General features: G+C 42.8%; 1 pseudogene across 1 annotated transcript in view; it reads left to right on the top strand.

The window, feature by feature from the left end:
- The window catches only part of LOC124035968, a 55,078-nt pseudogene that overhangs the window by 18,260 nt on the left and 22,681 nt on the right, over positions 1-14,137 (top strand). Inside the window, exons 5-8 of the transcript XR_006838821.1 lie at positions 11,047-11,109; positions 11,252-11,356; positions 13,008-13,194; positions 13,445-13,461. The product of XR_006838821.1 is annotated as a transducin-like enhancer protein 1 (transcript). The remainder of the gene's footprint in view (positions 1-11,046; positions 11,110-11,251; positions 11,357-13,007; positions 13,195-13,444; positions 13,462-14,137) is intronic.

Here is a 14,137-nt window from a genome sequence, read left to right as displayed (position 1 = left end):
TCCTTTAGGTGCCTTTTTAGCAAACTCCAAGCGTGCTGTTATGTGCCTTTTACTGAGTGGCTTCTTTCTGGCCTCTCAAACATAAAGGCCTGATTTGGGGGTGCTGCAGAGATGGTTGTCCTTTTAGGTTCTCCCATCTCCACAGAGGAGCTCTGACAGTCACCATCTGGTTCTTGTATAGACAGGTGTGTGCCTTTTTCTAAATCATGTCCAATCAAAGAAACATCTCAAGGATGGTCAATGGAAACAACAGGATGCACCGGAGCTGAATTTCGAGTCTCATAGCAAAGAGTCTGAATACTTATGTAAATAAGGTATTTTTTAATGTATTTTTTAAATAAATGTGCACACATTTCTAAGCCCGTGTTCACTTTGTAGATTGAGGAACTTAAAAAAAAAAAATCAATTTTAGAATTAAAGCTGTAACGAAATGTGGAAAAAGTCTAGGTCTGAATACTTCCTGAATGCACTCGAGCCAAACCAACCCCTTAAGTCATGACACAGTCACTTACCAAACTCTGTTTATGACCCATATTATCCTATTTACACTTTAGTAAATTTTGACACTGGAATTCATGTTTCTGACCCGTATCGATGCCACAGGCCATTTCAAACCAGAGAAGTTGGTTATAAAGGGCAGTTTATCTTTAAGAGAGTGGGGTGGTTCTGAAATTCAACATTCCTAGTCCCTGTAGGGCTCACTTTCTCTGCCACCTGGCAGGCCCTGTTGCTCAGGTCACACCCTCTGACCTATGACCCGAAGGCCTCCAATCACTGATATCCTAGGTGATGACTTTAGAACTCATCATGATTGGGATGTGTGGTTTGTTTTATCACCTACTACCCTAGTTGAATGCTCTGTGTAAGAGCGTCAGTCTACTCAATGACGACAGGCGATCCTTTCAATGTAACCCTCTGGCATGTGTGATAACCACCATACTGTCTGACTTTTGGAGTGTGGTTGGGTAAGACACAGGCAGGTAAATCACACTTACCTACTTTGGCCCATAGCTCTGGGTCACATGATTATTTCCTTAACCATCCCTTAATTAATCCCGTTTGCTCCCTCTAGTGATGTTACGTTTGATGCCAGTGATCCGATTCATGCGTTGAAATCGCTAAGCAGTTTACTTCGAAGCAGTGGGCAGATACTTGTCACTTTATCAGAAGCATGTAATCACTGACAATTGAAGTGTTGTTTTGTCGAACAGCCACCTGATTGGTTTGGTAGAAGGCAAAAAGGCTACCCTGGTGCGACGTCATCTATAATAATTTGGCTGCTCTAAATTATTTTGACCAGCAGGTACAACTACTGTACACTGTGTTGATCAAAGCCTCAAGTAATGAACCTATTTTTGACACAATTGACTGGAAATGCTCAATGCTTCAGGAAGCTTAATTTCCCTGTAACTAGCTCCCTCCCGCGGGTTTAGCTTAGCGGGAGTGTACTGGACACAGCCTATTCCTATCTGCTGGCTAATAATACCCCTCAGACATTCTGGGAAAGCACAGTGGGAGAGGCAGGTATGTTATTGCCTAGCCAGGTATTATAGGTTATCTGGTGTGTTTCTAGGAGCTTGCCTGCAGCAGGTGTGTGTGTGTGTGTGTGCTAATGATAATCCTGCTTGGCCGGGGTTTCTGAGGGCGTGTCACATGAGGACATGGCCTATAGCTGGGCTGCTAGAAGACTGGCTGGAGGAACTCAATTCATCAAATTCATTTTATGAAGCCCTTTTTAAATCAACAGTTGTCACAGTGCTTTACAGATACCGAGCATAAAACCCCAAAGAGCAAGCAATGCAGAAGCACAGTGTCCAGAAAACTCCCTAGGAAGGAACCTAGGAAGAAACCGATAGGAACCAGGCTCAGGGATGGCAAGTCCTCTTCTGGTGCAGCCGTGTTTTTATTTTATGGAGATTTGAGGCTGTATGTATCAAGCATCCTAGAGAAGGAATGCTGATTTTAGGCTCAGTTTAGCCTTTTAGATCACAATGAATACAATTACATGGACAGGGGGGACCTGATCCTAGGTCGTCACTTCTGCAATGAGAAAGTTGATACATATGGCCCGCACTCCATTTTTCTCACCAGCTTTTCAAAGGAAAATGGTCTGCGTCGTGAGTGTCTGTGTGTGTGATTGTCTGTGCGAGTGTGTGCATGTGTCTTGAGTAATATCCCATTACTGCATTCGGAGGCTCCTCTAGTTCCCCCTGTACCCTGGCCCACCTCGTATCAATTTGTTTGGCCGATATGTAATTTCAGTTGGATCATCTGATTTGCCGCCTCCGTGGGGATATAGGGTATCCAGCCAATCGCAGTCACCTCCGAGGGCCGGATGCCTGGCCATGGTTATGAGAGTGGGACCAAATTAAATTAGTAGTGATGAGATTATTTTAAGCGCCGATGGGAGTGGAAGAATAGAAGAGACACAGTGAAACCTAATCTAAGGCTGACATGATTGCAAGGCTGGGGCCTGTCTTTGATTCACTACTTTGTGTGTCTGTGTCTGCACCAGAGTATGTGAGCAAAGCTGGAGTGGTGCTAGGAGCAGAGCGTGTCCATTTTAAATGGAGTGCTGGAGCATCGTCCTTCTCGCCTGCTCCAGTAGAGCTCAGGGCATACCCGTCCCAGCATGCATTTGTAGGCTACTTGTGTGCTGCAATAGCCCCTAGCTTTAGCTGCTGTCGTGGAATTCTCAAAATATTTTCATAAGGAAACTGATAAAACACTTGGGTGCAAAATCATGGTGACTTACAAAGATGAGGGGCATCAAGAGGAAGAGCGGGAGTGCAGTGATGTCGTGTTCACAACAGAGTCATTGTGAATCTGAAAATACATGTTGTACTTACGTGCACTTGCTAACAGAAAGGAATGAGGTGGGTAGCTAGTGTGAATAAATAAAAAAATCTGATCTTAAGTTGATTTCATTTTTGTTCTATTATCTATTCAATAGGCTATTGTTGATTTTTGCCCAATAGGCCTGACATATATTACCTCTCTCATGGAGCATTCTGGTTTGCTAGGGTTATTTTGGCTAAAAACCTTTAGGCCTACCTAATATAAGAAAAAAAAATGTATCCCTGCCGAGCCTGGCAAGAGTGTCCTGAAGGGTGTTTAGCATCCCTAGTGGCTCTTCAAGAGTGGAGAGTGTGTTTTCCGCTGCTGGCCTGCTTTCCAGGCACCATTGCATGAGTCTGAAGCTTGACGTTCATGCCAAACTAGTATGTCACACACGCAAATGCTTCACAATTGTATTTACAGTGGGGCAAAAAAGTATTTAGTCAGCCACCAATTGTGCATGTTCTCCCACTTAAAAAGATGAGAGGTCTGTAATTTTCATCATAGGTACACTTCAACTATGACAGATAAAATGAGAAAAACAATCCAGAAAATCACATTGTAGGATTTTAAATGAATTTATTTGCAAATTATGGTGGAAAATAAGTATTTGGTCACCTACAAACAAGCAAGATATCTGGCTCTCACAGACCTGTAACTTCTTCTTTAAGAGGCTCCCTCTGTCCTCCACTCGTTACCTGTATTAATGGCACCTGTTTGAACTTGTTATCAGTATAAAAGACACCTGTCCACAACCTCAAACAATTACACTCCAAACTCCACTATGGCCAAGACCAAAGAGCTGTGAAAGGACACCAGAAACAAAATTGTAGACCTGCACCAGGCTGGGAAGACTGAATCTGCAATAGGTAAGCAGCTTGGTTTGAAGAAATCAACTGTGGGAGCATTTATTAGGAAATGGAAGACATACAAGACCACTGATAATCTCCCTCGATCTGGGGCTCCACGCAAGATCTCACCCCGTGGGGTCAAAATGATCACAAGAACGGTGAGCAAAAATCCCAGAACCACACGAGGGGCTTAGTGAATGACCTGTAGAGAGCTGGGACCAAAGTAACAAAGCCTACCATCAGTAACACACTACGCCACCAGGGACTCAACTCCTGCAGTGCCAGGCGTGTCCCCCTGCTTAAGCCAGTACATGTCCAGGCCCGTCTGAAGTTTGCTAGAGGGCATTTGGATGATCCAGAAGAAGATTGGGAGAATATCCTATGGTCAGATGAAACCAAAATATAACTTTTTGGTAAAAACTCAACTTGTCGTGTTTGGAGGACAAAGAATGCTGAGTTGCATCCAAAGAACACCATACCTACTGTGAAGCATGGGGGTGGAAACATCATGCTTTGGGACTGTTGTTCTGCAAAGGGACCAGGACGACTGATCCGTGTAAAGGAAAGGGGCCATGTATCGTGGTATTTTGAGTGAGAACCTCCTTCCATCAGCAAGGGCATTGAAGATGAAACGTGGCTGGGTCTTTCAGCATGACAATGATCCCAAACACACCGCCCGGGCAATGAAGGAGTGGCTTCGTAAGAAGCATTTCAAGGTCCTGGAGTGGCCTAGCAAGTCTGGCTGACTAAATACTTTTTTGCCCCACTGTACGTCTGTAAAACCCCATAGAAAATCTTTGGAGGGAGTTGAAAGTCCGTGTTGCCCAGCAACAGCCCCAAAACATCACTGCTCTAGAGGAGATCTGCATGGAGGAATGGGCCAAAATACCAGCAACTGTGTGTGAAGACTTACAGAAAACATTTGACCTCTGTCATTGCCAACAAGGGGTATATAACAAAGTATTGAGAAACTTTTGTTATTGACCAAATACTTATTTTCCACCATAATTTGTAAATAAATAAATAAAAAATCCTACAATGTGATTTTCTGGATTTCTTTTTCTCATTTTGTCCGTCATAGTTGAAGTGTACCTACGATGAAAATTACAGGCCTCATCTTTTTAAGTGGGAGAACTTGCACAATTGGTGGCTGACTATATACCTTTTTGCCCCACTGTATTTGTAGGCTACAGCCTTGAAATAATTGAATTAGGCTAATCATAATATAGCCTAAATAAATTGAAATATAATTGCAACAATTTCAATTTCAAGTTACAGTTCATATAAGCTGTCTGGGTGGCTGGTCTCAGACGATCCCGGAGGTCAATAAGCAGGATGTGGAGTAAAGGTTGACCGATTTTATGAATTTTCATCGCCGATACCGATTGGAGGACCAAAAAAGCCTATACTGACTAATCGGCTGATTAAAAAAAAATATATATATATATATATATATATATATATATATATATATATATATATATAATATATAATAATTAATAATAATAATAATAATAAATTAAAAAAATAGAAAATAACATTGTAATAATGACAATTACAACAATACTGAATGAACACTTATTTTAACTAATATAATACATCAATAAAAATGAATGAAACATGTTCAATTTGGTTTAAATAATGCAGAAACAAAATTTTGGAGAAGTAAAAGTGCAATATGTGCCATGTAAAAAAAGCTAACGTTTGAGTTCCTTGCTCAGAACATGAGAACATCTGAACGTTGGTGGTTCCTTTTAACATGAGACTTAAATATTCCAAGGTAAGAGGTTTTAGGCTGGCGTGGTTACACATGGTTTGCTGGAGTGAGATCAGTTGGACGTACTGCCAAGTTCTCTAAAACAATGTTGAAGGTGGCTTGTGTTATAAAAATGAACATTATTAAGTGCTCTGGCAACAGCTCTGGCGCACATTGCTGCAGTCACAGCATGCCAATTGCACGCTCCCTCAACTTGAGACATCTGTGGCATTGTTTTGTGTGACACAACTGCACCATTTAGTGGCCTTTTATTGTCCCCAGTAGGGTTGCATATTTTGGGGAATATTCAGAGGCGGAAACTTTCCGTGGGAATATATGGGAATTAACGGAAATGTATGCAAATTCTCTCGCGACGAGCAAACCCGTATCCGGGAGCGTAATCATAGCCTCAAACACATTAGCATAACGCAGCCGACAAAAACTTTTCCTATTCATGCAAATTGCAAATGAAATGAAAGAAATATATTCAAACACAAGCTTAGCCTTCTGTTAACAACACTGTCATCTCAGATTTTCAAAATATGCGTTACAGCCAACGCTAGACAAGCATTTGTGTAAGTTTATCATGGCATAATGCTATGCTAGGCTCTGCTGGCAGCAGGCAACAGGCAACATTTTCACGAAAATAAGAAAAGCAACCAAATTAAATAATTTACCTTTGAAGAATTTCAGATGCTTTCACTCAGGAGACTCCCAGTTAGAAAGCAAATGTTCCTCTTTTCCAAAAAGATTCTTTTTGTAGGCGAAAAAGCTCCCTTTTCTTCATCATGCTTTTGGCTGAGAAATCGACCGGAAAACGCTGCAACTATAACGCCAAACCTTTTTCAAAATTTGCTCCATAATATTGAAAGAAACACGGCAAACGTTGTTTAGGATCCATCATCAAGGTGTTTTTAACATATATAGTCGATAATATATCCGTCGAGGCAATTGGTTTCTCATAAGAAGCGATTGGAAAAATGGCTACCTCAGTATTTTACGTGAGATTTTCTGCGGGAGACACCATGTGACCACATGCTATATATGGTCCCTTACAGCCATTCTTCAATAGAAATGCCTAAAAAGACGTCACAATGCTGTAGACACCTCGGAAAACGTGGAGAACATAAGCTCATTCGTAGCTCATTCACAGCTATATAAGGAGTCATTGGCATGAGGCGGTTTCAAAAAATGCGGCACTTCCTGGTTGGATTTTTATCTGGGTTTCGCCTGGAACATCAGTTCTGTGGCACTGACAGACTATCTTTGCAGTTTTGGAAACGTCAGTGTCTTCTTTCCAAAGCTGTCAATTATATACATAGTCGAGCATCTTTTCGTGACAAAATATCTTGTTTAAAACGGGAACGTTTTTCATCCAAAAATTAAAATACCGCCCCCTAAATCCAAGAGGTTAATACCATTTAAATGTAATGTTTTTTTGCATTGGATATATTTACCATATCATATGGAGACAGGAACATAAACCATTTACCTTGTAATAAGTAGAGATTGCAAATGATTAAATCCCTCCAATAGAAATAAAAAACAATTTAGTTACGAATTGAACTTTAATTAAATGAGTTGACTCTTCACATGGGACGATTTCACCGAACAACAAAAGAAAGGGAATATTGAATGATCCCCAATGATCCATCGCATCTCCCTAAAATATTTTCAACATAATGATAGTCTAGACACTAAAGCTTTGGTTGTCTTCCTCTCAGGCTTCCATGTCTTCTCCCTGGACCTCCTCATTGTCCACCTCTTGAACATCAGACTCTGAGGCCTCATCTTCACTCTCACTTTCCAACCTTGTTGAGGATAGCTCGTTGTCAGGCTCAAAAAACCTAAAATTTGGCCGGAGAGCGACCAATTTCTCAACCCTTGTATTGGTCAGCCTGTTGCATGCTTTGGCGTGTGTGTTCCCAAACAAGGACCAATTGCACTCTGAGGCGGCTGATGTTGGTGGGATTTGGACGATGATGGAGGCAACAGTCCCCTCAGATCCACAGTCCCTTCCACCAGGTGGCTGATGAGATGTTGGCATGACTGCCATATTGCATCTCCATCCCAAAGCCCTTGCTTGGAAGTGTACTTCACCAGACTGCCGAGAACCTTGCCCTCATCCAGGCCAAGGTGGCGAGACACGGTAGTGATGACACCATAGCCCTTGTTGATCTCTGCAACCGACAGGATGTTCTTGCCAGCATACTTGGGGTCCAACATGTATGCTGCTGCGTGTATCGGCTTCAAGCAGATGTCTTCACGCTTTTTGATGTAGTTCAGAACTGCAGTTTCCTCTGCTTGGAGCACAGTGAAATGGGCAGGGCAGTACGGATTTCTTCTCTTACATCTGCAAGCAGAGTCAACATCAGACAGGATGGCATTGTCTCCCTCAATCCACGCAATGGCTACTGCTATAGGTTTCAGGCTGCTTACCACTCTCTCCCAAAATACATCATCCAGGATGGGGCTGTCCATATTGGCTGTAGAGTGTATCCCTTGTTTTAGGTGCCAGGATGTCATTGTGGAGCAGATTCAATGCATGAGCAGCACAGCCAATGGGTGTGATGTGAGGGTAGGACTCCTCCACTATAGGCCAAGCAGCCTTCATGTTCACAGCATTGTCTGTCACCAGTGCAAATACCTTCTGTGGTCCAAGGTCATTGATGACTGCCTTCAGCTCATCTGCAATGAGACCGGTGTGTCTGTTGTCCCTTGTCTGTGCTCTTGTAGAGGTAAGAAGTTTTTTTAGGTTGTAGTTATAAGAATTCTGACTATTTCCCTCTCTCCCATTTGTATTTCATTAACCTTTGACTATTGGATGTTCTTATAGGCACTTTAGTATTGCCAGTGTAACAGTATAGCTTCCGTCCCTCTCCTCGCTCCTCCCTGGGCTCGAACCAGCAACACAACGACAATTAGCGCGCGCTAACTAGCTAGCGATTTCACTTCGGTTACACGAGCCTCATCTCGGGAGTTGATAGGCTTGAATTCATAAACAGCGCAATGCTTGACACACAACGAAGCTGCTGGCAATATGCACGAAAGTGCTGTTTGACTTAATGTTTACCCGCCTGCTTCTGGCTACCAGTCAGATACTTAGATACATGTATGCTTGTATGCTCAGTCAGATTATATGCAACGCAGGACACGCTAGATAATATTTAGTAATATCATCAACCATGTGTAGTTAACTAGTGATTATGATTGATTGTTTTTTATAAGATAAGTTTAAAGCTAGCTAGCAACATACCTTGGCTTACTGCATTCGCGTAACAGGCTCCTTGTGGAGTGCAATGAGATAGAGGCAGGTTGTTATTGCGTTGGACTGGTTAACTGTAAGTTTGCAAGATTGGATCCCCCGAGCTGACAATGTGAAAATCTGTTCTGCCCCTGAACAAGGCAGTTAACCCACCGTTCCTAGGCCGTCATTGAAAATAAGAATGTGTTCTTAACTAATTTGCCTAGTTAAATAAAGATATAAAAAATATAAAAAAACATTTAAATAAAATAAAAAACAGAAAATCGGAGCCCAAATATACCGATTTCCGATTGTTATGAAAACTTTAAATCGGCCCGAATTCATCGGCCATTACGATTTAATCGGTCGACCTCCTTCCAATACACATTGCCTGTGGGCATCAGAGGTGAACCAGTTGCATACACAGCTCAAACAAGACATTCATCACCATTTCTCTGACTACGTTCCTCCATTAAGTCAAAAAAACTTCTGAATCCAGGAGAACCATGAACTGTTGCTATCGATAAGGTCTGATTTCATCATTTTCACCTTGAATAGAAGTAGAGGGACTTTTGTCAGAGGTTGTTTGCTGTGAGCGCTGATGGAACTTTATACACTTGGCTAGATGATTCTGCTTCTTTGTTGCATTCTTTGCATATGATTTGGCACAGGTTTTGCAAATGTACACAGCTTTTCCTTCTACATTAGCTGCAGTGAAATGTCGCCACACATCAGATAGTGCCCGTGGCATTTTCCTGTAAAGATGAGAAAAAACGAGTAGAAAAAAAAATACAATTCCATGTACAGATAAATAGTTAAGCAGTTAGATAAGATACATGTTTTAAAATGAAACATGTATGGAAACAGGTGAATTTACTAATTAACAAAAAATAATGTATTTGTTAAATCCCAAATTGTTTGCATAGTCAATTTACACACACGCTTATCCTACCAGACATGCCACCAGGGGTCTTTTCATAGTCCCCAAATCCAGAACAAATTCCCAAAACGTACACTATTATATAGAGCCCTTATTGCATGGAACTTGCTATCAAATATTGCTCAAATAAACAGCAAACCTGATATAAAAAAACAGATAAAGCAACACCTCGTGGCACAACGCCTATTTGATCTAGATAGTGTGTGTGTGTGCATTGATATGTAGGCTACTTGTGCCTTTTTTTAAATGTATGTAGTTCTGTTCTTGTCTAATGATGTTCTGTATTATGTTTTGTGTGGACCCCAGGAAGAGTAGCTGCTGCTTTTGCAACAGCTAATTGGGATCCTAATAAAATACCAATTACCAAAAATCTCATTAGTGTGCAAGATCTTGAAAATCAGCTGTACATGTGATGGAGGAGTGCACTGCACATGTGGTGGAAGATGCAGAGAGTTGCAATTCTATTGAATTGGGGATAGTTTAACCAAAATATGTTAAGACTTAGAATTGCCTTGTGTATCCCACAAAAATGGTTCACTGTTATAAGCTAACTTTTCTTGATGAATTTTAAGCAAAATTCCTCAAATTCCAAGGCTTAACTTCCCATGGAATATTTCAGGCTAAATTTCATGTAGCCTATTTGAAATGATGAGCGCTTCTTACTGCCACATTTTCATGTTTTATTAAAGTACTTTTCATTCAAATCATATGGTTTTGTTTCAATACTTCAAAGCCAGATGGTAGGTCCAAGTAGTCACAAAAACAGATTGTTGGTTAAATTGTGATTTATTTATTTTTTAAATCGATGGAGCGAATTTGGAGTAGCAGCTTTTCCTCACTGCTCGGATTTCCAACAGCTAAACTCCACTCACATGCTCTGGTTTGCACATGTATGTGTGTGACTGCCTGGCGTATGTCTGTGGTGCACTCGAACGTGTGTATGCTCACAACTGCATGTGCCCCCCCCCCAAGTTAATTGTGTGTATGGAGTCATTCATACCCATATTGACTAATGTGTTGTGTGCATTGAGCCCATGTCGTGACTGATAGCAGCAGTTGCTCCTATGAGCAGTTAGATGTCTATCTTCTCCTTCAGTAACTCTCCAGTATCACACATACATGGGGATATCAGGTGGAGTTGACCTATGGTGTACTTGGAAGCAATCAGGCCGAAACGGGGAGGGACATGCCTGAACTTGTCCTCTAATTTTCATTGTGCAACCTTCTTGTTGCAAAAAGTTTTGCTATGGTGTGCACTAATGCATACACCCCAGGTGGAGTGGACCTGAACATACTAGCTGTGAATACAATCGGGAATCCCTTTGGATCTCAGTGCATGGCTGAATGTAGTTGTGTGGCTATTCCAGGTGTTGACATTGCCCATACTTATCCATCCATTCTCTACTCTATCCAACAGACTGAGATTGCCAAGAGGCTCAATACCATCTGTGCACAAGTCATCCCCTTCCTCTCACAGGAGGTAAGTGTGTGTGTGTGTGTGTGTCTGTGTGTTCACAGTACTATGAAAGGTCTTACGTGCTGAACATTGAAAGGCACAAACCGGTAAGCCTCTTGCAATCTTCTTTCGCTCCCCTGTATTGTGTATGTGTGTGCTCATGCAGCACCAACAGCAGGTGATCCAGGCAGTGGAGAGGGCCAAGCAGGTCACCATGGGCGAACTCAATTCTGTCATCGGGGTACGTGTCCTTCCCGGTCTACCACCCACAGTAAATGCACTCTACTACAACTTCCTGTGTTTGTGTGATCTGTGATGGTGTGTGTATGTGACATTTTATTACTGAAATATTACGGAGTCATTTACCCAAGGATATGATACTACTATGTTTGGCAACCATAAGTTCTGCTGTGAGTAGGTTGCTGTTTTAGGATTTTCTCAATGGTTCTGGGAAGCTTTGGAGGGGGTGGGGGCTTTGCTCAATGGCTGTGGCAGGGGGTGGCAGTTGCCATTTGTCTTAATTGCAGGATTCTAGTGTGTGTAAAGAGGGTTTGAGCGTCTGGTCCTCTCACCAAGCTGTCAGTCACCCTGTTTATGTGTGTTAAATGAGTGTAATGAAGCGTGGCCACCCTCTCTCACCTCATCCCCCCCGCGGCTTACCCTAAAGGCGTCAGCATTCTTCAGTTCGGCTGGCACATACTCACTTAAGTCCTTTGCTTGAAAAACAAGAAAAAATGGCAAGAGTGTACTGTCTCTATTTGGAGATGTTGTAGAATTAATCTAAGATGACTCAATTTTACATCTAACTATATAAGATGTTTTGTGCCGTGTTTCTCAATAAAGAAAATGCATGAAAATTATTAGTCTCTCATTGAATAATCCCTACTGTTAACCAATCCCCAATGAAGGGGTGTAGATAATATATGCACAAACTCTTCCAAACTGTTTTGACTGGGAAGCATGTGGCTGGGAAGCACCTTAACACCCCCTAACACACAGGGCTCCCCTTGCCTCCACCAATACCTCCCCTCCATTGACTCACCGTGTGTGGCAGAGAGCGTCCTTTGCTGTGCTGTTTTGGCACAGCGAACAAGGGCTTGGGATGGTGCGTGTGTGTTTTGGAGGGCAAGCCCAGGGATTAGCGCTATGAATGAGTAGGCATGGTGATGGGGATAGAGTGCTGTGGCGTCTCTCCTGTGGTTCTCTGAAGGGGGGTTGCTTAGTCAATTAGGTGAGATAAAGAGGGTTGACCTTCACCCCCGCCCCTCCCCCACTCTACTGCTGAAATCTCCCTCCCCCCGTAGCAAACCTCAGGGGTTTGATTCCCGTGGACACTGTCTGAAGAAGCAATAATTTATGTTTTGGAACACAAAAGCATTTCACGCTCAGACAAGCACCTGATTTGGTGTGAAAGACACCGAGACCTGACAGCTAAACGCCCCCAATCCAGCAGAGCCCCCACCCTCCCTGGCCTGCAGGCAGCAGCTGTAGCTCTCTAACCCCCTCCTCTTGTATCCTCCCTCAGGCTCTGGGCTGTGATCCCAGCTGTCACCATTGTTTATTGTTTGACCCCAGAGGGAGGTGTGTGTGTGTGTGTGTGTGTGTGTGTGTGTGTGTGTGTGTGTGTGTGTGTGTGTGTGTGTGTGTGTGTGTGTGTGTGTGTGTGTGTGTGTGTGTGTGTGTGTGTGTGTGTGTAAAGGGGAGGTTTACTGCCTCTGACATTATTTGTAAGCATGCCACGTCATTGAAAGCTGCTCTTGATGGAAAAACTGAAGGGTCATGAATTCCTCTATATATTTTCACATTGATCACTCGGCTCCGTTTGTGTATTAATGCCTTGTCGTATTGATTGACACACTTTCCAGTGGTAGGCCATATTGATTATGGATTAGTAATTGATTGCTTCTCTCTCTCTCCTGTAGCATCAGCATCTGTCCCACGCGCACGGCCCCCATGTCCCCCTCACCCCCCACCCGGCTGGGCTCAACCCAGCCCACTTGGGGGGAGGGGCCAGCCTCCTCGCCCTGTCCAGTGCCCTGGGGGCGCCACCGCACCACCTGGTGGGCAAAGAGGACAAGAAACATCCGGCGGAGGCCGAGCAGCTAAGAGGTGAGCAGCAGCCACACCCACTGTTACTGGGCCTGCCCCTAAGGAGGAGTCTGTCTAGCCCGCCCACATATACAGACCAAACTGACAAGACTGTATCATTATTTTTTTAAATAATAAATATACTGAACACCACAAGTGCAGGGCTCAGGATTAGAATGTCTTTCTTTTTGTGTGTTTTGTCGTGCCTCCCTCGTGTGCGCCCTGATGACCTCATCACCTTGATGCTGTGTCATCGTTGCTATGGGAACAGAGCAAGAGCCCGGCACAGTAAGTACTTCCTGTTACCTCTGGCTGCATCCTCCTCCTCATACCCTCCCCTACTCATTCCAACGTTCACACCTGTGTATACATGTATATTGTCTGTCTCTGTCTGTCTGTCGGAAGTTTACATTCACCTATACACTTAAACTCAGTTTTTCACAATTCCTGACACATAATCCTAGTACAAATTCCCTGTCTTAGATCAGTTAGGATCACCACTTTATTATAAGAATGTCAGAATAATAGTAGATAATTATTTATTTCAGCTTTTATTTCTTTCATCACATTCCCAGTGGGTCAGAAGTTTACATACACTCAATTAGTATTTGGTAGCATTGCCTTTAAACTGTTTAACTTGGGTCAAATGTTTTGGATAGCCTTCTACAAGCTTCCCACAATAAGTTGGGTGAATTTTGTCCCATTCCTCCTGACAGAGCTGGTGTAACTGAGTAAGGTTTGTAGGCATCCTTGCTCACACACGCTTTTTCAGTTCTGCCCACAAATGTTCTATAGGATTGAGGTCAGGGCTTTGTGATGGCCACTCCAAAACCTTGACTTTGTTGTCCTTAAGCCATTTTGCCACAACTTTGAAAGTATGGTTGGGGTCATTGTCCATTTGGAAGACCCATTTGCGACCAAGCTTTAACTTCCTGATGTCTTGAGATGTTGCTTCAATATATCC

Source organism: Oncorhynchus gorbuscha, linkage group LG05, assembly GCF_021184085.1.
Source record: "Oncorhynchus gorbuscha isolate QuinsamMale2020 ecotype Even-year linkage group LG05, OgorEven_v1.0, whole genome shotgun sequence".
Taxonomy (NCBI): Eukaryota; Metazoa; Chordata; class Actinopteri; order Salmoniformes; family Salmonidae; genus Oncorhynchus; species Oncorhynchus gorbuscha.
This window is presented reverse-complemented; position numbering and strand designations above follow the sequence as displayed.